The sequence below is a fragment of the Lissotriton helveticus genome, chromosome 12 (assembly GCF_964261635.1).
Source record: "Lissotriton helveticus chromosome 12, aLisHel1.1, whole genome shotgun sequence".
In the NCBI taxonomy this organism is placed as follows: Eukaryota; Metazoa; Chordata; class Amphibia; order Caudata; family Salamandridae; genus Lissotriton; species Lissotriton helveticus.
Window position 1 is genome coordinate 133,778,123 of NC_136073.1, and position 24,074 is coordinate 133,802,196.

The 24,074-nt window shown below is 43.2% G+C and overlaps 14 non-coding genes across 14 annotated transcripts; all 14 read left to right on the forward strand.

Moving 5' to 3' along the window:
* Positions 1 to 2,558: 2,558 nt before the first annotated feature.
* On the forward strand, positions 2,559 to 2,640 carry TRNAS-AGA (transfer RNA serine (anticodon AGA)). Its single transcript has one exon. It is a non-coding gene; the product is annotated as a tRNA-Ser (tRNA).
* Positions 2,641 to 3,925: 1,285 nt separating this feature from the next.
* Positions 3,926 to 3,997, forward strand: TRNAH-GUG (transfer RNA histidin (anticodon GUG)). The gene has a single exon. It is a non-coding gene; the product is annotated as a tRNA-His (tRNA).
* Positions 3,998 to 4,292: 295 nt separating this feature from the next.
* Positions 4,293 to 4,374, forward strand: TRNAS-AGA (transfer RNA serine (anticodon AGA)). The gene has a single exon. It is a non-coding gene; the product is annotated as a tRNA-Ser (tRNA).
* Positions 4,375 to 7,225: 2,851 nt separating this feature from the next.
* TRNAS-AGA (transfer RNA serine (anticodon AGA)) lies at positions 7,226 to 7,307 on the forward strand. Its single transcript has one exon. It is a non-coding gene; the product is annotated as a tRNA-Ser (tRNA).
* Positions 7,308 to 8,961: 1,654 nt separating this feature from the next.
* On the forward strand, positions 8,962 to 9,043 carry TRNAS-AGA (transfer RNA serine (anticodon AGA)). Its single transcript has one exon. It is a non-coding gene; the product is annotated as a tRNA-Ser (tRNA).
* A 1,281-nt stretch (positions 9,044 to 10,324) lies between these two features.
* Positions 10,325 to 10,396, forward strand: TRNAH-GUG (transfer RNA histidin (anticodon GUG)). Its single transcript has one exon. It is a non-coding gene; the product is annotated as a tRNA-His (tRNA).
* A 1,473-nt stretch (positions 10,397 to 11,869) lies between these two features.
* Positions 11,870 to 11,951, forward strand: TRNAS-AGA (transfer RNA serine (anticodon AGA)). Its single transcript has one exon. It is a non-coding gene; the product is annotated as a tRNA-Ser (tRNA).
* A 1,287-nt stretch (positions 11,952 to 13,238) lies between these two features.
* Positions 13,239 to 13,310, forward strand: TRNAH-GUG (transfer RNA histidin (anticodon GUG)). The gene has a single exon. It is a non-coding gene; the product is annotated as a tRNA-His (tRNA).
* Positions 13,311 to 13,605: 295 nt separating this feature from the next.
* On the forward strand, positions 13,606 to 13,687 carry TRNAS-AGA (transfer RNA serine (anticodon AGA)). The gene has a single exon. It is a non-coding gene; the product is annotated as a tRNA-Ser (tRNA).
* A 2,850-nt stretch (positions 13,688 to 16,537) lies between these two features.
* Positions 16,538 to 16,619, forward strand: TRNAS-AGA (transfer RNA serine (anticodon AGA)). The gene has a single exon. It is a non-coding gene; the product is annotated as a tRNA-Ser (tRNA).
* A 1,286-nt stretch (positions 16,620 to 17,905) lies between these two features.
* Positions 17,906 to 17,977, forward strand: TRNAH-GUG (transfer RNA histidin (anticodon GUG)). Its single transcript has one exon. It is a non-coding gene; the product is annotated as a tRNA-His (tRNA).
* A 1,487-nt stretch (positions 17,978 to 19,464) lies between these two features.
* Positions 19,465 to 19,546, forward strand: TRNAS-AGA (transfer RNA serine (anticodon AGA)). The gene has a single exon. It is a non-coding gene; the product is annotated as a tRNA-Ser (tRNA).
* Positions 19,547 to 20,833: 1,287 nt separating this feature from the next.
* TRNAH-GUG (transfer RNA histidin (anticodon GUG)) lies at positions 20,834 to 20,905 on the forward strand. Its single transcript has one exon. It is a non-coding gene; the product is annotated as a tRNA-His (tRNA).
* Positions 20,906 to 21,200: 295 nt separating this feature from the next.
* TRNAS-AGA (transfer RNA serine (anticodon AGA)) lies at positions 21,201 to 21,282 on the forward strand. Its single transcript has one exon. It is a non-coding gene; the product is annotated as a tRNA-Ser (tRNA).
* Positions 21,283 to 24,074: the final 2,792 nt, after the last annotated feature.

The window sequence follows — 24,074 nt, forward strand, 5'->3', positions numbered from 1 at the left end:
CAAGCCGGCCGGGGGTCAGAGGCGCCCGGGACGGAGGGTCCATCAGGGCCCGGGGAGGCCTGAAGCCCCGGAGCCCTGCAGCCCCAGAGACCTGCAGCTCTGCAGCCCCCGGAACCCTGCAGCCCCAGAGCCCTGCAGCTCCGGGGCAGGCAGATTGGCGTCGGTTTGGTCCCGGCCATCTGGTCGCCCCTCTCGCCTCGGCCATCTGGTCGCCCTGGAAGTCATGATGAGGTGCCATTCGCCTCCCAGATCCCAGCGAGGGCTCCAGGAGGTCGGGTACTTTCGCGCCTTGGGTCCCCTCTGTCACCTCGTGTGCACAGATTGCAAGAAAGTCAGGTAATTTCCCTCCGGATTACTAGGGACAGGGTACGCCCGGACACCCCTCCAAGGCTGGTGGTTTTCTGCTAGGGGGACCAGATGGGCTATGCCTGGGTAACACCTCCCTAGGCCACCCGGGCTTCCTTCCTCCAGGCCAACGGCTTGTCAAATTGCCCAGGACGGGCTCCATGGCTCTTGGGCAGTCGTCCCCCGGGCGTCCGCGGCTCCATCCCTGCCGACGGCATGCAAAAGTGCCCGGGACGGGCTCCATACGTCCCGGGCAGTCCTCCCCCGGGCGTCCGGGGCACCCATCTCCAGGAGGCCAACAGCATGGCAAAGTACCCGGGACGGGCTCCATGGGTCCAGGGCAGTCCTCCCCCAGGCATCCGGGGCTTCCATCTCCAGGCCAACGGCAGGTCAAAGTGCCCAGGACGGGCTCCACGGGTCCCTGGCAGTCCTCCCCCCCGGGCGTCCGGGGCTCCCTTCCCCAGGCCAACGGCATGTCAAAGTGCCCAGGATGGGCTCCACGGGCCCCGGGCATCCGGGGCTCCCTTCCCCAGGCCAACGGCATGCCAGAGTGCCCAGGACGGGCTCCACGAGTCCCGGGCGTCCGGGGCTCCCTTCCCCGGGACACCGGCTTGTCAGAGTGCCCATGACGGGCTCCACGGGTCCCGGGTATCTGGGACTCCCTTCCCCGGGCCAACGGCATGCCGGAGTTCCCAGGACAGGCTCCACGGGTCCCGGGCGTCCGGGGCTCCCTTCCCCGGTCCGACGGCTTGTCAGAGTGCCCAGGACGGGCTCCACAGTTCCCGGGCGTCCGGGGTTCCCTTCCCCGGGTCAGCGGCATGTCAGAGTGCCCAGGACGAGTTCCACGGGTCCCGGGCAGTCCTCCCCCGGGCGTCCGGGGCTCCCTTCCCCGGGCCGTCGGCAGGTCAGAGTGCCCAGGACGGGCTCCATGGGTCCCGGGCAGTCCTCCCCCCGGGCGTCCGGGGCTCCCTTCCCCGGGCCGACGGCAGGTCAGAGTGCCCAGGACGGGCTCCACGGGTCCCGGGCAGTCCTCCCCCCCGGGGGTCCGGCGCTCCCTTCTCCAGGCCGATGGCAGGTCAGAGTGACCAGGACGGGCTCCACGGGTCCCGGGCAGTCCTCTCCCGGGCGTACGTGGTTGTCCGACTGATTCGGGCAGATGTGCTTTTACGAACCTGATCGGAATCGGCCCAAATAATAATAATAATAATAATAATAATAATAATAATAATCCACATTTGTAAGGCGCACAATCACCCGTAAGGGTCTCTAGGCGCTAGGGGCCGTCGGGAAGATTAAGCAAGCTATTGCCCAGAGTCACATGGTGCTGGGCTAATCTGCGGCCGGTGCCGGGGATCGAACCCTGATCTCTGGGATGCTCGAGGGTTACTACGCGCTCTACAAAAACCTTAAATAAAAAAATGTCCAGATTCCGGAGTCAGCCGCCCTAGCCGCGGCGCCAGCTATTTCCCAGAGTCACCTGGTGCTGGGCTAATCTGCCGCCGGTGCCGGGGATCGAACCGTGATCTCCAGATTCCGGAGTCAGCCTCCCTAGCCGCGGCGCCAGCTATTTCCCAGAGTCACGTGGTGCTGGGCTAATCTGCGGCCGGTGCCGGGGATCGAACCCTGATCTCTGGGATGCTCGAGGGTTACTACGCGCTCTACAAAAACCTTAAATAAAAAAATCTCCAGATTCCGGAGTCAGCCGCCCTAGCCGCGGCGCCAGCTATTTCCCAGAGTCACCTGGTGCTGGGCTAATCTGCCGCCGGTGCCGGGGATCGAACCGTGATCCCCAGATGGGGATATCCCAAAAATCTGGCATGGATACGGCCCGCCAGTACAGGTTTGGGCACCCCTGGTATAGTGGTTAGTACTCTGCGTTGTGGCTGCAGCAACCTCGGTTCGAATCCGAGTCACGGCATTGTGGTTGGCAATGTCACGGCAGTTGGGTTTTTCTTTTACAGAATTACCAAATGTACCAGTTGTTTTTGTAAAATGTCTATTAAAAACAGATCCTTTAAAATATTTGAACGATTTAACGACAAATTATTTAAACACACATGATTATAAGATGTAGCCTTATTTTTGTTTTTAGGAGAGAATGTGCCTGCTGAAAAAAACATTATTTTTAAGAAGTGCATTGCAGGATATCAGGAATTTGCTGTGGCACACCTTGAAAACTTTCATGCAGATTATTTGCACAAAACTTACAGTTAGTTGTTGTGGCCGAGTGGTTAAGGCGATGGACTAGAAATCCATTGGGGTCTCCCCGCGCAGGTTCGAATCCTGCCAACAACGAGAAACTTTTTAACATCGGCTACAATTTCAGAAGTTAACCTTTAGAATTTCTTCCATGTCAGTTTTATAAATAGGTGGCTTATTTTGGTGTCACTATTGCCCTTTCACATATTTATTATCGCTACCCCTTTCATATCTTTGCTATAACTCTCGTCCTACATTAGCGCTGGTGCAAACACTTCAAATTATTATACCCTGGCTCTCTCAGTCATACCATTCATGCACTTGAAACTTACTTTACCAATAAAAGAAGCAAATAGAAAAATAAAACAAAAGTGCTTGCTGGATTAGGCAAACACACTTCATAAAACTGCATTTTCTTTTCTATTCTCCCCGTGTTACAAGCTTAACTGCTCCCTGTGTAATTTCTCTTAGCCTGCTGTCCCAGGAAGAGAATTTTATCTACAGGCTCTTTCCGTGTTTTTTTCCTAGTCTTTCTTCCCTTTTCTTAGATTTGTAACTGTTCCTTTACGTGCTCTATTTAGGCGCCATTAATCTCATTTGAGCTCCTTGTACCTGCTGCTGTTTTCTCCACACCTCATACTGCCTTTTCCCTCTTTCTCTCTTTCTCTGAGGTTGGTGGATACTTTCCAAAGCTTCTGATGCCCCAATGTTCCTTCATCTTGTTGTCAGACGTGAATTGGAAAAGCAACCAAATTAACAAGCCTTTACCACTCATACATGGCAGAGGTTTATACTTTAATTCAATGAGCTAAGAAAAGCGTGTTGTGGGGCCCCTACGAGCCATGGTGCTTGCTTCATCATAATTGGGCACGCAGTCATTAGCCACAGCTCTGATCATGGGTCACTGAGGTCAGTTTCAATAATTCCTCAAAAACCTATCCATGCAGTCCCCCCTAACTGTGTAGTTATCTTGCTTTACTGCTGTTTGTGTGATTAGCTGGGAGGAGCTCACGGCAGCATCCTCCCTATAAAAGTGTAGATGGACCGCTCCTTAACTTTTTCTTGCTTCACTTACAGATGGCTTGAGGAGGTACAGGGGAGATGCAGGTCTAATAGACAGAATAGAAGATCTGCGCCAGGTGTGTTTCTCTGCATTGGTGTCCCATCACAGGCCCACAAGTGTATGTGTGATCTTTGACTTCTGGCAGTTCACAAGCAGGCGGCCAGGAAATGGTTTCAGCCTATCAACCACTGAGGAGACAAAGCCTTTGTATAAGCAATGAGGAAGCAATGAACACATTCAGCCTATCACAGGAGTTCCCTGAGTGTTCCGAATTATAAATTCTCCATGTCACTGTATGTTATTGAGCCCAAGTAGCTTGCCGTGATCGTATAGTGGTTAGTACTCTGCGTTGTGGCCGCAGCAACCTCGGTTCGAATCCGAGTCACGGCATTGTGGTTGGCAATGTCACGGCAGTTGGGTTTTTCTTTTACAGAATTACCAAATGTACCAGTTGTTTTTGTAAAATGTCTATTAAAAACAGATCCTTTAAAATATTTAAACGATCTAACGACAAATTATTTAAACACACATGATTATAAGATGTAGCCTTATTTTTGTTTTTAGGAGAGAATGTGCCTGCTGAAAAAAACATTATTTTTAAAAAGTGCATTGCAGGATATCAGGAATTTGCTGTGGCACACCTTGAAAACTTTCATGCAGATTATTTGCACAAAACTTACAGTCAGTTGTTGTGGCCGAGTGGTTAAGGCGATGGACTAGAAATCCATTGGGGTCTCCCCGCGCAGGTTCGAATCCTGCCAACAACGAGAAACTTTTTAACATCGGCTACAATTTCAGAAGCTAACCTTTAGAATTTCTTCCATGTCAGTTTTATAAATAGGTGGCTTATTTTGGTGTCACTATTGCCCTTTCACATTTTTATTATCGCTACCCCTTTCATATCTTTGCTATAACTCTCGTCCTACATTAGCGCGGGTGCAAACACTTCAAATTATTATACCCTGGCTCTCTCAGTCATACCATTCATGCACTTGAAACTTACTTTACCAATAAAAGAAGCAAATAGAAAAATAAAACAAAAGTGCTTGCTGGATTAGGCAACACACTTCATAAAACTGCATTTTCTTTTCTATTCTCCCCGTGTTACAAGCTTAACTGCTCCCTGTGTAATTTCTCTTAGCCTGCTGTCCCAGGAAGAGAATTTTATCTACAGGCTCTTTCCGTGTTTTTTTCCTAGTCTTTCTTTCCTTTTTCTTAGATTTGTAACTGTTCCTTTACGTGCTCTATTTAGGCGCCATTAATCTCATTTGAGCTCCTTGTACCTGCTGCTGTTTTCTCCACACCTCATACTGCCTTTTCCCTCTTTCTCTCTTTCTCTGAGGTTGGTGGCTACTTTCCAAAGCTTCTGATGCCCCAATGTTCCTTCATCTTGTTGTCAGACGTGAATTGGAAAAGCAACCAAATTAACAAGCCTTTACCACTCATATATGGCAGAGGTTTATACTTTAATTGAACTAAGAAAAGCGTGTTGTGGGGCCCCTACGAGCCATGGTGCTTGCTTCATCATAATTAGGCATGCAGTCATTAGCCACAGCTCTGATCATGGGTCACTGAGGTCAGTTTCAATAATTCCTCAAAAACCTAACCATGCAGTCCCCCCTAACTGTGTAGTTATCTTGCTTTACTGCTGTTTGTGTGATTAGCTGGCGAGGAGCTCATGGCAGCATCCTCCCTATAAAAGTGTAGATGGACCGCTCCTTAACTCTTTCTTGCTTCACATACAGATGGCTTGAGGAGGTACAGGGGAGATGCAGGTCTGCTAGACAGTATAGAAGATCTGCGCCAGGTGTGTTTCTCTGCATTGGTATCCCATCACAGGCCCACAAGTGTATGTGTGATCTTTGACTCCTGGCAGTTCACAAGCAGGCGGCCAGGAAACGGTTTCAGCCTATCAACCACTGAGGAGACAAAGCCTTTGTATAAGGAATGAGGAAGCAATTAACACATTCAGCCTATCACAGGAGTTCCCTGAGTGTACCAAATTATAAATTCTCCATGTCACTGTATGTTATTGAGCCCAAGTAGCTCGCCGTGATCGTATAGTGGTTAGTACTCTGCGTTGTGGCTGCAGCAACCTCGGTTCAAATCCGAGTCATGTCATTGTGGTTGGCAATGTCACGGCAGTTGGGTTTTTCTTTTACAGAATTACAAAATGTACCAGTTGTTTTTGTAAAATGTCTATTAAAAACAGATCCTTTAAAATATTTAAACGATCTAACGACAAATTATTTTAACACACGTGATTATAAGATGTAGCTATATTGTACCTACTGACATAAATTATCGTTCTTGAACCTATTTGCGGTGGGGGAATGGAGCTCTCCCCCATGCCAATCAGAATGCAGATGAATGCAGTTGCAGTTGAGTGACCTGTATTGTGGCTGTCTAGAGGGAATGCACAAATGTAGCTGTCTCGCAGCCCAATCCAGACGTCAATTGGAGACAGGTTTTCAGGCAAATAGAGCAGTAAGTGCAGAGAAATGCTCACTCTCTAAAAATGGCATTTATAAAGTAGTAAAGTTAAATCCAACCTCACCAGTAAATAGGATTTATCAATAAATAAATAAAGCTTCTCCTCTCTGATATGGAATTACCCCCCAAAAAGTATAAGGGAATACCCAATGCTAACCTACGAGAGGGGCAGACCTCACAGTAGTGAAAAATGTAATAGACTGTTTTGTACTACCAGGACATGCAAACTACCACAGTACATGTCTTACCTTTTACTTACATAGCATGATGCCCCTAGGACTACCTAGGGCCTACCTTTTGGTTAATTATATGTAATAAAATTGGAGTTTAAGGCTTGGCAAGTAGTTTTAAATGGCAAGTCGAAGTGGCAGTACACTGCAGCACAGGCACTGCAGTAGCAGGCTTGAGACAGGTTTGAAATGATACTTTTTTGGGCGGCACAATCAGTTCCTGGGTATATGGTATACCACTTTACAAGGGGCTTTCAAGTCAATGAAATCTGTCAGTCAGGTATACTCCAATTACACACATGATTAGGGAAGAAGCACGTTCACTTCAGCACTGATTAGTAGCAATAAAGTGATCAGAGTCCTAAGGCCAACAAAAAGATACAGCAAAATGCGTAGGTGAAAGGCAATAAGGTAGGGTTGAGGCCACCTTAAGAATGCAAGGTCTAACAAAAACAAACTAAGGATAACATGAGTAAAACATCAGGTTTCTCTACGGCATTTGGTGAGACAAGTGTGCCTTCTTTTATCTTCCATAAATGCAATCTTTCCCCGACCCCTTTATTATATAGCTCTTCAAGTAAAAAAGATAAAGCACTTACAAAGGAGCCTCAAATACTCAAAGATGGTAGACTTCTGTAATATGGGCCATAGACTAAAAGCAGCACGAAAACAGAGTGCAATAGGGTCCCAAAAACTTGAGTGCCACATGAGAGTATGCATGAAAGCCTATCCTTTTCCAAACTAGAGATATACTCATGCAATTTTTGTTTTTAGGAGAGAATGTGCCTGCTGAAAAATACATTATTTTAAAAAAGTGCATTGCAGAATACCAGGAATTTGCTGTGGGACACCTTGAAAACTTTCATACAGATTATTTGCACAAAACTTACGGTCAGTTGTTGTGGCCGAGTGGTTAAGGCGATGGACTAGAAATCCATTGTGGTCTCCCTGCGCAGGTTCGAATCCTGCCAACAACGAGAAACTTTTTAACACCGGCTACAATTTCAGAAGTTAACCTTTAGAATTTCTTCCATGTCAGTTTTATAAATAGGTGGCTTATTTTGGTGTCACTATTGCCCTTTCACATATTTATTATCGCTACCCCTTTCATATCTTTGCTATAACTCTCGTCCTACATTAGCGCTGGTGCAAACACTTCAAATTATTATACCCTGGCTCTCTCAGTCATACCATTCATGCACTTGAAACTTACTTTACCAATAAAAGAAGCAAATAGAAAAATAAAATAAAAGTGCTTGCTGGATTAGGCAAACACACTTCATAAAACTGCATTTTCTTTTCTATTCTCCCCGTGTTACAAGCTTAACTGCTCCCTGTGTAATTTCTCTTAGCCTGCTGTCCCAGGAAGAGAATTTTATCTACAGGCTCTTTCCGTGTTTTTTTCCTAGTCTTTCTTTCCCTTTTCTTAGATTTGTAACTGTTCCTTTATGTGCTCTATTTAGGCGCCATTAATCTCATTTGAGCTCCTTGTACCTGCTGCTGTTTTCTCCACACCTCATACTGCCTTTTCCCTCTTTCTCTCTTTCTCTGAGGTTGGTGGCTACTTTCCAAAGCTTCTGATGCCCCAATGTTCCTTCATCTTGTTGTCAGACGTGAATTGGAAAAGCAACCAAATTAACAAGCCTTTACCACTCATAGATGGCAGAGGTTTATACTTTAATTCAATGAGCTAAGAAAAGCGTGTTGTGGGGCCCCTACGAGCCATGGTGCTTGCTTCATCATAATTGGGCGCGCAGTCATTAGCCACAGCTCTGATCATGGGTCACTGAGGTCAGTTTCAATAATTCCTCAAAAACCTAACCATGCAGTCCCCCCTAACTGTATAGTTATCTTGCTTTACTGCTGTTTGTGTGATTAGCTGGGAGGAGCTCACGGCAGCATCCTCCCTATAAAAGTGTAGATGGACCGCTCCTTAACTTTTTCTTGCTTCACATACAGATGGCTTGAGGAGGTACAGGGGAGATGCAGGTCTAATAGACAGAATAGAAGATCTGCGCCAGGTGTGTTTCTCTGCATTGGTGTCCCATCACAGGCCCACAAGTGTATGTGTGATCTTTGACTTCTGGCAGTTCACAAGCAGGCGGCCAGGAAATGGTTTCAGCCTATCAACCACTGAGGAGACAAAGCCTTTGTATAAGCAATGAGGAAGCAATGAACACATTCAGCCTATCACAGGAGTTCCCTGAGTGTTCCGAATTATAAATTCTCCATGTCACTGTATGTTATTGAGCCCAAGTAGCTTGCCGTGATCGTATAGTGGTTAGTACTCTGCGTTGTGGCCGCAGCAACCTCTGTTCGAATCCGAGTCACGGCATTGTGGTTGGCACTGTCACGGCAGTTGGGTTTTTCTTTTACAGAATTACCAAATGTACCAGTTGTTTTTGTAAAATGTCTATTAAAAACAGATCCTTTTAAAATATTTAAACGATCTAACGACAAATTATTTAAACACACATGATTATAAGATGTAGCCTTATTTTTGTTTTTAGGAGAGAATGTGCCTGCTGAAAAAAACATTATTTTTAAAAAGTGCATTGCAGGATATCAGGAATTTGCTGTGGCACACCTTGAAAACTTTCATGCAGATTATTTGCACAAAACTTACAGTCAGTTGTTGTGGCCGAGTGGTTAAGGCGATGGACTAGAAATCCATTGGGGTCTCCCCGCGCAGGTTCGAATCCTGCCAACAACGAGAAACTTTTTAACATCGGCTACAATTTCAGAAGCTAACCTTTAGAATTTCTTCCATGTCAGTTTTATAAATAGGTGGCTTATTTTGGTGTCACTATTGCCCTTTCACATATTTATTATCGCTACCCCTTTCATATCTTTGCTATAACTCTCGTCCTACATTAGCGCTGGTGCAAACACTTCAAATTATTATACCCTGGCTCTCTCAGTCATACCATTCATGCACTTGAAACTTACTTTACCAATAAAAGAAGCAAATAGAAAAATAAAACAAAAGTGCTTGCTGGATTAGGCAACACACTTCATAAAACTGCATTTTCTTTTCTATTCTCCCCGTGTTACAAGCTTAACTGCTCCCTGTGTAATTTCTCTTAGCCTGCTGTCCCAGGAAGAGAATTTTATCTACAGGCTCTTTCCGTGTTTTTTTCCTAGTCTTTCTTTCCTTTTTCTTAGATTTGTAACTGTTCCTTTACGTGCTCTATTTAGGCGCCATTAATCTCATTTGAGCTCCTTGTACCTGCTGCTGTTTTCTCCACACCTCATACTGCCTTTTCCCTCTTTCTCTCTTTCTCTGAGGTTGGTGGCTACTTTCCAAAGCTTCTGATGCCCCAATGTTCCTTCATCTTGTTGTCAGACGTGAATTGGAAAAGCAACCAAATTAACAAGCCTTTACCACTCATATATGGCAGAGGTTTATACTTTAATTGAGCTAAGAAAAGCGTGTTGTGGGGCCCCTACGAGCCATGGTGCTTGCTTCATCATAATTAGGCATGCAGTCATTAGCCACAGCTCTGATCATGGGTCACTGAGGTCAGTTTCAATAATTCCTCAAAAACCTAACCATGCAGTCCCCCCTAACTGTGTAGTTATCTTGCTTTACTGCTGTTTGTGTGATTAGCTGGGAGGAGCTCATGGCAGCATCCTCCCTATAAAAGTGTAGATGGACCGCTCCTTAACTCTTTCTTGCTTCACATACAGATGGCTTGAGGAGGTACAGGGGAGATGCAGGTCTACTAGACAGTATAGAAGATCTGCGCCAGGTGTGTTTCTCTGCATTGGTATCCCATCACAGGCCCACAAGTGTATGTGTGATCTTTGACTCCTGGCAGTTCACAAGCAGGCGGCCAGGAAACAGTTTCAGCCTATCAACCACTGAGGAGAGAAAGCCTTTGTATAAGGAATGAGGAAGCAATTAACACATTCAGCCTATCACAGGAGTTCCCTGAGTGTACCAAATTATAAATTCTCCATGTCACTGTATGTTATTGAGCCCAAGTAGCTCGCCGTGATCGTATAGTGGTTAGTACTCTGCGTTGTGGCCGCAGCAACCTTGGTTCGAATCCGAGTCACGGCATTGTGGTTGGCAATGTCACGGCAGTTGGGTTTTTCTTTTACAGAATTACAAAATGTACCAGTTGTTTTTGTAAAATGTCTATTAAAAACAGATCCTTTAAAATATTTAAACGATCTAACGACAAATTATTTTAACACACATGATTATAAGATGTAGCTATATTGTACCTACTGACATAAATTATCGTTCTTGAACCTATTTGCGGTGGGGGAATGGAGCTCTCCCCCATGCCAATCAGAATGCAGATGAATGCAGTTGCAGTTGAGTGACCTGTATTGTGGCTGTCTAGAGGGAATGCACAAATGTAGCTGTCTCGCAGCCCAATCCAGACGTCAATTGGAGACAGGTTTTCAGGCAAATAGAGCAGTAAGTGCAGAGAAATGCTCACTCTCTAAAAATGGCATTTATAAAGTAGTAAAGTTAAATCCAACCTCACCAGTAAATAGGATTTATCAATAAATAAATAAAGCTTCTCCTCTCTGATATGGAATTACCCCCCAAAAAGTATAAGGGAATACCCAATGCTAACCTACGAGAGGGGCAGACCTCACAGTAGTGAAAAATGTAATAGACTGTTTTGTACTACCAGGACATGCAAACTACCACAGTACATGTCTTACCTTTTACTTACATAGCATGATGCCCCTAGGACTACCTAGGGCCTACCTTTTGGTTAATTATATGTAATAAAATTGGAGTTTAAGGCTTGGCAAGTAGTTTTAAATGGCAAGTCGAAGTGGCAGTACACTGCAGCACAGGCACTGCAGTAGCAGGCTTGAGACAGGTTTGAAATGATACTTTTTTGGGCGGCACAATCAGTTCCTGGGTATATGGTATACCACTTTACAAGGGGCTTTCAAGTCAATGAAATCTGTCAGTCAGGTATACTCCAATTACACACATGATTTGGGAAGAAGCACGTTCACTTCAGCACTGATTAGTAGCAATAAAGTGATCAGAGTCCTAAGGCCAACAAAAAGATACAGCAAAATGCGTAGGTGAAAAGCAATAAGGTAGGGTTGAGGCCACCTTAAGAATGCAAGGTCTAACAAAAACAAACTAAGGATAACATGAGTAAAACATCAGGTTTCTCTACGGCATTTGGTGAGACAAGTGTGCCTTCTTTTATCTTCCATAAATGCAATCTTTCCCTGACCCCTTTATTATATAGCTCTTCAAGTAAAAAAGATAAAGCACTTACAAAGGAGCCTCAAATACTCAAAGATGGTAGACTTCTGTAATATGGGCCATAGACTAAAAGCAGCACGAAAACTTGAGTGCCACATGAGAGTATGCATGAAAGCCTATCCTTTTCCAACCTAGAGATATACTCATGCAATTTTTGTTTTTAGGAGAGAATGTGCCTGCTGAAAAAAACATTATTTTTAAAAAGTGCATTGCAGAATACCAGGAATTTGCTTTGGGACACCTTGAAAACTTTCATACAGATTATTTGCACAAAACTTACAGTCAGTTGTTGTGACTGAGTGGTTAAGGCGATGGACTAGAAATCCATTGGGGTCTCCCCGCGCAGGTTCGAATCCTGCCAACAACGAGAAACTTTTTAACATCGGCTACAATTTCAGAAGTTAACCTTTAGAATTTCTTCCATGTCAGTTTTATAAATAGGTGGCTTATTTTGGTGTCACTATTGCCCTTTCACATATTTATTATCGCTACCCCTTTCATATCTTTGCTATAACTCTCGTCCTACATTAGCGCTGGTGCAAACACTTCAAATTATTATACCCTGGCTCTCTCAGTCATACCATTCATGCACTTGAAACTTACTTTACCAATAAAAGAAGCAAATAGAAAAATAAAACAAAAGTGCTTGCTGGATTAGGCAAACACACTTCATAAAACTGCATTTTCTTTTCTATTCTCCCCGTGTTACAAGCTTAACTGCTCCCTGTGTAATTTCTCTTAGCCTGCTGTCCCAGGAAGAGAATTTTATCTACAGGCTCTTTCCGTGTTTTTTTCCTAGTCTTTCTTTCCCTTTTCTTAGATTTGTAACTGTTCCTTTATGTGCTCTATTTAGGCGCCATTAATCTAATTTGAGCTCCTTGTACCTGCTGCAGTTTTCTCCACACCTCATACTGCCTTTTCCCTCTTTCTCTCTTTCTCTGAGGTTGGTGGCTACTTTCCAAAGCTTCTGATGCCCCAATGTTCCTTCATCTTGTTGTCAGACGTGAATTGGAAAAGCAACCAAATTAACAAGCCTTTACCACTCATACATGGCAGAGGTTTATACTTTAATTCAATGAGCTAAGAAAAGCGTGTTGTGGGGCCCCTACGAGCCATGGTGCTTGCTTCATCATAATTGGGCACGCAGTCATTAGCCACAGCTCTGATCATGGGTCACTGAGGTCAGTTTCAATAATTCCTCAAAAACCTATCCATGCAGTCCCCCCTAACTGTGTAGTTATCTTGCTTTACTGCTGTTTGTGTGATTAGCTGGCGAGGAGCTCATGGCAGCATCCTCCCTATAAAAGTGTAGATGGACCGCTCCTTAACTCTTTCTTGCTTCACATACAGATGGCTTGAGGAGGTACAGGGGAGATGCAGGTCTAATAGACAGAATAGAAGATCTGCGCCAGGTGTGTTTCTCTGCATTGGTGTCCCATCACAGGCCCACAAGTGTATTTGTGATCTTTGACTTCTGGCAGTTCACAAGCAGGCGGCCAGGAAACGGTTTCAGCCTATCAACCACTGAGGAGACAAAGCCTTTGTATAAGGAATGAGGAAGCAATGAACACATTCAGCCTATCACAGGAGTTCCCTGAGTGTTTCGAATTATAAATTCTCCATGTCACTGTATGTTATTGAGCCCAAGTAGCTCGCCGTGATCGTATAGTGGTTAGTACTCTGCGTTGTGGCCGCAGCAACCTCGGTTCGAATCCGAGTCACGGCATTGTGGTTGGCAATCTCACGGCAGTTGGGTTTTTCTTTTACAGAATTACCAAATGTACCAGTTGTTTTTGTAAAATGTCTATTAAAAACAGATCCTTTAAAATATTTAAACGATCTAACGACAAATTATTTAAACACACATGATTATAAGATGTAGCCTTATTTTTGTTTTTAGGAGAGAATGTGCCTGCTGAAAAAAACATTATTTTTAAAAAGTGCATTGCAGGATATCAGGAATTTTCTGTGGGACACCTTGAAAACTTTCATACAGATTATTTGCACAAAACTTGCAGTCAGTTGTTGTGGCCGAGTGGTTAAGGCGATGGACTAGAAATCCATTGGGGTCCCCCCGCGCAGGTTCGAATCCTGCCAACAACGAGAAACTTTTTAACATCGGCTACAATTTCAGAAGCTAACCTTTAGAATTTCTTCCATGTCAGTTTTATAAATAGGTGGCTTATTTTGGTGTCACTATTGCCCTTTCACATATTTATTATCGCTACCCCTTTCATATCTTTGCTATAACTCTCGTCCTACATTAGCGCTGGTGCAAACACTTCAAATTATTATACACTGGCTCTCTCAGTCATACCATTCATGCACTTGAAACTTACTTTACCAATAAAAGAAGCAAATAGAAAAATAAAACAAAAGTGCTTGCTGGATTAGGCAACACACTTCATAAAACTGCATTTTCTTTTCTATTCTCCCCGTGTTACAAGCTTAACTGCTCCCTGTGTAATTTCTTTTAGCCTGCTGTCCCAGGAAGAGAATTTTATCTACAGGCTCTTTCCGTGTTTTTTTCCTAGTCTTTCTTTCCTTTTTCTTAGATTTGTAACTGTTCCTTTACGTGCTCTATTTAGGCGCCATTAATCTCATTTGAGCTCCTTGTACCTGCTGCTTTTTTCTCCACACCTCATAGTGCCTTTTCCCTCTTTCTCTCTTTCTCTGAGGTTGGTGGCTACTTTCCAAAGCTTCTGATGCCCCAATGTTCCTTCATCTTGTTGTCAGACGTGAATTGGAAAAGCAACCAAATTAACAAGCCTTTACCACTCATATATGGCAGAGGTTTATACTTTAATTGAGCTAAGAAAAGCATGTTGTGGGGCCCCTACGAGCCATGGTGCTTGCTTCATCATAATTAGGCACGCAGTCATTAGCCACAGCTCTGATCATGGGTCACTGAGGTCAGTTTCAATAATTCCTCAAAAACCTAACCATGCAGTCCCCCCTAACTGTGTAGTTATCTTGCTTTACTGCTGTTTGTGTGATTAGCTGGGAGGAGCTCATGGCCGCATCCTCCCTATAAAAGTGTAGATGGACCGCTCCTTAACTCTTTCTTGCTTCACATACAGATGGCTTGAGGAGGTACAGGGGAGATGCAGGTCTACTAGACAGTATAGAAGATCTGCGCCAGGTGTGTTTCTCTGCATTGGTGTCCCATCACAGGCCCACAAGTGTATGTGTGATCTTTGACTCCTGGCAGTTCACAAGCAGGCGGCCAGGAAACAGTTTCAGCCAATCAACCACTGAGGAGACAAAGCCTTTGTATAAGGAATGAGGAAGCAATTAACACATTCAGCCTATCACAGGAGTTCCCTGAGTGTACCGAATTATAAATTCTCCATGTCACTGTATGTTATTGAGCCCAAGTAGCTCGCCGTGATCGTATAGTGGTTAGTACTCTGCGTTGTGGCCGCAGCAACCTCGGTTCGAATCCGACTCACGGCATTGTGGTTGGCAATGTCACGGCAGTTGGGTTTTTCTTTTACAGAATTACCAAATGTACCAGTTGTTTTTGTAAAATGTCTATTAAAAACAGATCCTTTAAAATATTTAAACGATCTAACGACAAATTATTTTAACAAACATGATTATAAGATGTAGCTATATTGTACCTACTGACATAAATTATCGTTCTTGAACCTATTTGCGGTGGGGGAATGGAGCTCTCCCCCATGCCAATCAGAATGCAGATGAATGCAGTTGCAGTTGAGTGACCTGTATTGTGGCTGTCTAGAGGGAATGCACAAATGTAGCTGTCTCGCAGCCCAATCCAGACGTCAATTGGAGACAGGTTTTCAGGCAAATAAAGCAGTAAGTGCAGAGAAATGCTCACTCTCTAAAAATGGCATTTATAAAGTAGTAAAGTTAAATCCAACCTCACCAGTAAATAGGATTTATCAATAAATAAATAAAGCTTCTCCTCTCTGATATGGAATTACCCCCCAAAAAGTATAAGGGAATACCCAATGCTAACCTACGAGAGGGGCAGACCTCACAGTAGTGAAAAATGTAATAGACTGTTTTGTACTACCAGGACATGCAAACTACCACAGTACATGTCTTACCTTTTACTTACATAGCATGATGCCCCTAGGACTACCTAGGGCCTACCTTTTGGTTAATTATATGTAATAAAATTGGAGTTTAAGGCTTGGCAAGTAGTTTTAAATGGCAAGTCGAAGTGGCAGTACACTGCAGCACACGCACTGCAGTAGCAGGCTTGAGACAGGTTTGAAATGATACTTTTTTGGGCGGCACAATCAGTTCCTGGGTATATGGTATACCACTTTACAAGGGGCTTTCAAGTCAATGAAATCTGTCAGTCAGGTATACTCCAATTACACACATGATTAGGGAAGAAGCACGTTCACTTCAGCACTGATTAGTAGCAATAAAGTGATCAGAGTCCTAAGGCCAACAAAAAGATACAGCAAAATGCGTAGGTGAAAAGCAATAAGGTAGGGTTGAGGCCACCTTAAGAATGCAAGGTCTAACAAAAACAAACTAAGGATAACATGAGTAAAACATCAGGTTTCTCTACGGCATTTGGTGAGACAAGTGTGCCTTCTTTTATCTTCCATAAATGCAACCTTTCCCTGACCCCTTTATTATATAGCTCTTCAAGTAAAAAAGATAAAGCACTTACAAAGGAGCCTCAAATACTCAAAGATGGTAGACTTCTGTAATATGGGCCATAGACTAAAAGCAGCACGAAAACAGAGTGCAATAGGGTCCCAAAAACTTGAGTGCCACATGAGAGTATGCATGAAAGCCTATCCTTTTCCAAACTAGAGATATACTCATGCAATTTTTGTTTTTAGGAGAGAATGTGCCTGCTGAAAAATACATTATTTTAAAAAAGTGCATTGCAGAATACCAGGAATTTGCTGTGGGACACATTGAAAACTTTCATACAGATTATTTGCACAAAACTTACAGTCAGTTGTTGTGGCCGAGTGGTTAAGGCGATGGACTAGAAATCCATTGGGGTCTCCACGCGCAGGTTCGAATCCTGCCAACAACGAGAAACTTTTTAACATCGGCTACAATTTCAGAAGTTAACCTTTAGAATTTCTTCCATGTCAGTTTTATAAATAGGTGGCTTATTTTGGTGTCACTATTGCCCTTTCACATATTTATTATCGCTACCCCTTTCATATCTTTGCTATAACTCTCGTCCTACATTAGCGCTGGTGCAAACACTTCAAATTATTATACCCTGGCTCTCTCAGTCATACCATTCATGCACTTGAAACTTACTTTACCAATAAAAGAAGCAAATAGAAAAATAAAATAAAAGTGCTTGCTGGATTAGGCAAACACACTTCATAAAACTGCATTTTCTTTTCTATTCTCCCCGTGTTACAAGCTTAACTGCACCCTGTGTAATTTCTCTTAGCCTGCTGTCCCAGGAAGAGAATTTTATCTACAGGCTCTTTCCGTGTTTTTTTCCTAGTCTTTCTTTCCCTTTTCTTAGATTTGTAACTGTTCCTTTATGTGCTCTATTTAGGCGCCATTAATCTCATTTGAGCTCCTTGTACCTGCTGCTGTTTTCTCCACACCTCATACTGCCTTTTCCCTCTTTCTCTCTTTCTCTGAGGTTGGTGGCTACTTTCCAAAGCTTCTGATGCCCCAATGTTCCTTCATCTTGTTGTCAGACGTGAATTGGAAAAGCAACCAAATTAACAAGCCTTTACCACTCATACATGGCAGAGGTTTATACTTTAATTCAATGAGCTAAGAAAAGCGTGTTGTGGGGCCCCTACGAGCCATGGTGCTTGCTTCATCATAATTAGGCACGCAGTCATTAGCCACAGTTCTGATCATGGGTCACTGAGGTCAGTTTCAATAATTCCTCAAAAACCTAACCATGCAGTCCCCCCTAACTGTGTAGATATCTTGCTTTACTGCTGTTTGTGTGATTAGCTGGGAGGAGCTCATGGCAGCATCCTCCCTATAAAAGTGTAGATGGACCGCTCCTTAACTCTTTCTTGCTTCACATACAGATGGCTTGAGGAGGTACAGGGGAGATGCAGGTCTACTAGACAGTATAGAAGATCTGCACCAGGTGTGTTTCTCTGCATTGGTGTCCCATCACAGGCCCACAAGTGTATGTGTGATCTTTGACTCCTGGCAGTTCACAAGCAGGCGGCCAGGAAACAGTTTCAGCCTATCAACCACTGAGGAGACAAAGCCTTTGTATAAGGAATGAGGAAGCAATTAACACATTCAGCCTATCACAGGAGTTCCCTGAGTGTACCGAATTATAAATTCTCCATGTCACTGCATGTTATTGAGCCCAAGTAGCTCGCCGTGATCGTATAGTGGTTAGTACTCTGCGTTGTGGCCGCAGCAACCTCGGTTCGAATCCGAGTCACGGCATTGTGGTTGGCAATGTCACGGCAGTTGGGTTTTTCTTTTACAGAATTACCAAATGTACCAGTTGTTTTTGTAAAATGTCTATTAAAAACAGATCCTTTAAAATATTTAAACGATCTAACGACAAATTATTTTAACACACATGATTATAAGATGTAGCTATATTGTACCTACTAACATAAATTATCGTTCTTGAACCTATTTGCGGTGGGGGAATGGAGCTCTCCCCCATGCCAATCAGAATGCAGTTGCAGTTGAGTGACCTGTATTGTGGCTGTCTAGAGGGAATGCACAAATGTAGCTGTCTCGCAGCCCAATCCAGACGTCAATTGGAGACAGGTTTTCAGGCAAATAGAGCAGTAAGTGCAGAGAAATGCTCACTCTCTAAAAATGGCATTTATAAAGTAGTAAAGTTAAATCCAACCTCACCAGTAAATAGGATTTATCAATAAATAAATAAAGCTTCTCCTCTCTGATATGGAATTACCCCCCAAAAAGTATAAGGGAATACCCAATGCTAACCTACGAGAGGGGCAGACCTCACAGTAGTGAAAAATGTAATAGACTGTTTTGTACTACCAGGACATGCAAACTACCACAGTACATGTCTTACCTTTTACTTACATAGCATGATGCCCCTAGGACTACCTAGGGCCTACCTTTTGGTTAATTATATGTAATTAAATTGGAGTTTAAGGCTTGGCAAGTAGTTTTAAATGGCAAGTCGAAGTGGCAGTACACTGCAGCACAGGCACTGCAGTAGCAGGCTTGAGACAGGTTTGAAATGATACTTTTTTGGGCGGCACAATCAGTTCCTGGGTATATGGTATACCACTTTACAAGGGGCTTTCAAGTCAATGAAATCTGTCAGTCAGGTATACTCCAATTACACACATGATTAGGGAAGAAGCACGTTCACTTCAGCACTGATTAGTAGCAATAAAGTGATCAGAGTCTTAAGGCCAACAAAAAGATACAGCAAAATGCGTAGGTGAAAAGCAATAAGGTAGGGTTGAGGCCACCTTAAGAATGCAAGGTCTAACAAAAACAAACTAAGGATAACATGAGTAAAACATCAGGTTTCTCTACGGCATTTGGTGAGACAAGTGTGCCTTCTTTTATCTTCCATAAATGCAACCTTTCCCTGACCCCTTTATTATATAGCTCTTCAAGTAAAAAAGATAAAGCACTTACAAAGGAGCCTCAAATACTCAAAGATGGTAGACTTCTGTAATATGGGCCATAGACTAAAAGCAGCACGAAAACAGAGTGCAATAGGGTCCCAAAAACTTGAGTGCCACATGAGAGTATGCATGAAAGCCTATCCTTTTCCAAACTAGAGATATACTCATGCAATTTTTGTTTTTAGGAGAGAATGTGCCTGATGAAAAATACATTATTTTAAAAAAGTGCATTGCAGAATACCAGGAATTTGCTGTGGGACACCTTGAAAACTTTCATACAGATTATTTGCACAAAACTTACAGTCAGTTGTTGTGGCCGAGTGGTTAAGGCGATGGACTAGAAATCCATTGGGGTCTCCCCGCGCAGGTTCGAATCCTGCCAACAACGAGAAACTTTTTAACATCGGCTACAATTTCAGAAGTTAACCTTTAGAATTTCTTCCATGTCAGTTTTATAAATAGGTGGCTTATTTTGGTGTCACTATTGCCCTTTCACATATTTATTATCGCTACCCCTTTCATATCTTTGCTATAACTCTCGTCCTACATTAGCGCTGGTGCAAACACTTCAAATTATTATACCCTGGCTCTCTCAGTCATACCATTCATGCACTTGAAACTTACTTTACCAATAAAAGAAGCAAATAGAAAAATAAAATAAAAGTGCTTGCTGGATTAGGCAAACACACTTCATAAAACTGCATTTTCTTTTCTATTCTCCCCGTGTTACAAGCTTAACTGCTCCCTGTGTAATTTCTCTTAGCCTGCTGTCCCAGGAAGAGAATTTTATCTACAGGCTCTTTCCGGGTTTTTTTCCTAGTCTTTCTTTCCCTTTTCTTAGATTTGTAACTGTTCCTTTATGTGCTCTATTTAGGCGCCATTAATTTAATTTGAGCTCCTTGTACCTGCTGCTGTTTTCTCCACACCTCATACTGCCTTTTCCCTCTTTCTCTCTTTCTCTGAGGTTGGTGGCTACTTTCCAAAGCTTCTGATGCCCCAATGTTCCTTCATCTTGTTGTCAGACGTGAATTGGAAAAGCAACCAAATTAACAAGCCTTTACCACTCATACATGGCAGAGGTTTATACTTTCATTCAATGAGCTAAGAAAAGCGTGTTGTGGGGCCCCTACGAGCCATGGTGCTTGCTTCATCATAATTGGGCACGCAGTCATTAGCCACAGCTCTGATCATGGGTCACTGAGGTCAGTTTCAATAATTCCTCAAAAACCTATCCATGCAGTCCCCCCTAACTGTGTAGTTATCTTGCTTTACTGCTGTTTGTGTGATTAGCTGGCGAGGAGCTCATGGCAGCATCCTCCCTATAAAAGTGTAGATGGACCGCTCCTTAACTCTTTCTTGCTTCACATACAGATGGCTTGAGGAGGTACAGGGGAGATGCAGGTCTAATAGACAGAATAGAAGATCTGCGCCAGGTGTGTTTCTCTGCATTGGTGTCCCATCACAGGCCCACAAGTGTATTTGTGATCTTTGACTTCTGGCAGTTCACAAGCAGGCGGCCAGGAAACGGTTTCAGCCTATCAACCACTGAGGAGACAAAGCCTTTGTATAAGGAATGAGGAAGCAATGAACACATTCAGCCTATCACAGGAGTTCCCTGAGTGTTTCGAATTATAAATTCTCCATGTCACTGTATGTTATTGAGCCCAAGTAGCTCGCCGTGATCGTATAGTGGTTAGTACTCTGCGTTGTGGCCGCAGCAACCTCGGTTCGAATCCGAGTCACGGCATTGTGGTTGGCAATCTCACGGCAGTTGGGTTTTTCTTTTACAGAATTACCAAATGTACCAGTTGTTTTTGTAAAATGTCTATTAAAAACAGATCCTTTAAAATATTTAAACGATCTAACGACAAATTATTTAAACACACATGATTATAAGATGTAGCCTTATTTTTGTTTTTAGGAGAGAATGTGCCTGCTGAAAAAAACATTATTTTTAAAAAGTGCATTGCAGGATATCAGGAATTTTCTGTGGGACACCTTGAAAACTTTCATACAGATTATTTGCACAAAACTTGCAGTCAGTTGTTGTGGCCGAGTGGTTAAGGCGATGGACTAGAAATCCATTGGGGTCCCCCCGCGCAGGTTCGAATCCTGCCAACAACGAGAAACTTTTTAACATCGGCTACAATTTCAGAAGCTAACCTTTAGAATTTCTTCCATGTCAGTTTTATAAATAGGTGGCTTATTTTGGTGTCACTATTGCCCTTTCACATATTTATTATCGCTACCCCTTTCATATCTTTGCTATAACTCTCGTCCTACATTAGCGCTGGTGCAAACACTTCAAATTATTATACACTGGCTCTCTCAGTCATACCATTCATGCACTTGAAACTTACTTTACCAATAAAAGAAGCAAATAGAAAAATAAAACAAAAGTGCTTGCTGGATTAGGCAACACACTTCATAAAACTGCATTTTCTTTTCTATTCTCCCCGTGTTACAAGCTTAACTGCTCCCTGTGTAATTTCTTTTAGCCTGCTGTCCCAGGAAGAGAATTTTATCTACAGGCTCTTTCCGTGTTTTTTTCCTAGTCTTTCTTTCCTTTTTCTTAGATTTGTAACTGTTCCTTTACGTGCTCTATTTAGGCGCCATTAATCTCATTTGAGCTCCTTGTACCTGCTGCTTTTTTCTCCACACCTCATAGTGCCTTTTCCCTCTTTCTCTCTTTCTCTGAGGTTGGTGGCTACTTTCCAAAGCTTCTGATGCCCCAATGTTCCTTCATCTTGTTGTCAGACGTGAATTGGAAAAGCAACCAAATTAACAAGCCTTTACCACTCATATATGGCAGAGGTTTATACTTTAATTGAGCTAAGAAAAGCATGTTGTGGGGCCCCTACGAGCCATGGTGCTTGCTTCATCATAATTAGGCACGCAGTCATTAGCCACAGCTCTGATCATGGGTCACTGAGGTCAGTTTCAATAATTCCTCAAAAACCTAACCATGCAGTCCCCCCTAACTGTGTAGTTATCTTGCTTTACTGCTGTTTGTGTGATTAGCTGGGAGGAGCTCATGGCCGCATCCTCCCTATAAAAGTGTAGATGGACCGCTCCTTAACTCTTTCTTGCTTCACATACAGATGGCTTGAGGAGGTACAGGGGAGATGCAGGTCTACTAGACAGTATAGAAGATCTGCGCCAGGTGTGTTTCTCTGCATTGGTGTCCCATCACAGGCCCACAAGTGTATGTGTGATCTTTGACTCCTGGCAGTTCACAAGCAGGCGGCCAGGAAACAGTTTCAGCCAATCAACCACTGAGGAGACAAAGCCTTTGTATAAGGAATGAGGAAGCAATTAACACATTCAGCCTATCACAGGAGTTCCCTGAGTGTACCGAATTATAAATTCTCCATGTCACTGTATGTTATTGAGCCCAAGTAGCTCGCCGTGATCGTATAGTGGTTAGTACTCTGCGTTGTGGCCGCAGCAACCTCGGTTCGAATCCGACTCACGGCATTGTGGTTGGCAATGTCACGGCAGTTGGGTTTTTCTTTTACAGAATTACCAAATGTACCAGTTGTTTTTGTAAAATGTCTATTAAAAACAGATCCTTTAAAATATTTAAACGATCTAACGACAAATTATTTTAACAAACATGATTATAAGATGTAGCTATATTGTACCTACTGACATAAATTATCGTTCTTGAACCTATTTGCGGTGGGGGAATGGAGCTCTCCCCCATGCCAATCAGAATGCAGATGAATGCAGTTGCAGTTGAGTGACCTGTATTGTGGCTGTCTAGAGGGAATGCACAAATGTAGCTGTCTCGCAGCCCAATCCAGACGTCAATTGGAGACAGGTTTTCAGGCAAATAAAGCAGTAAGTGCAGAGAAATGCTCACTCTCTAAAAATGGCATTTATAAAGTAGTAAAGTTAAATCCAACCTCACCAGTAAATAGGATTTATCAATAAATAAATAAAGCTTCTCCTCTCTGATATGGAATTACCCCCCAAAAAGTATAAGGGAATACCCAATGCTAACCTACGAGAGGGGCAGACCTCACAGTAGTGAAAAATGTAATAGACTGTTTTGTACTACCAGGACATGCAAACTACCACAGTACATGTCTTACCTTTTACTTACATAGCATGATGCCCCTAGGACTACCTAGGGCCTACCTTTTGGTTAATTATATGTAATAAAATTGGAGTTTAAGGCTTGGCAAGTAGTTTTAAATGGCAAGTCGAAGTGGCAGTACACTGCAGCACACGCACTGCAGTAGCAGGCTTGAGACAGGTTTGAAATGATACTTTTTTGGGCGGCACAATCAGTTCCTGGGTATATGGTATACCACTTTACAAGGGGCTTTCAAGTCAATGAAATCTGTCAGTCAGGTATACTCCAATTACACACATGATTAGGGAAGAAGCACGTTCACTTCAGCACTGATTAGTAGCAATAAAGTGATCAGAGTCCTAAGGCCAACAAAAAGATACAGCAAAATGCGTAGGTGAAAAGCAATAAGGTAGGGTTGAGGCCACCTTAAGAATGCAAGGTCTAACAAAAACAAACTAAGGATAACATGAGTAAAACATCAGGTTTCTCTACGGCATTTGGTGAGACAAGTGTGCCTTCTTTTATCTTCCATAAATGCAACCTTTCCCTGACCCCTTTATTATATAGCTCTTCAAGTAAAAAAGATAAAGCACTTACAAAGGAGCCTCAAATACTCAAAGATGGTAGACTTCTGTAATATGGGCCATAGACTAAAAGCAGCACGAAAACAGAGTGCAATAGGGTCCCAAAAACTTGAGTGCCACATGAGAGTATGCATGAAAGCCTATCCTTTTCCAAACTAGAGATATACTCATGCAATTTTTGTTTTTAGGAGAGAATGTGCCTGCTGAAAAATACATTATTTTAAAAAAGTGCATTGCAGAATACCAGGAAT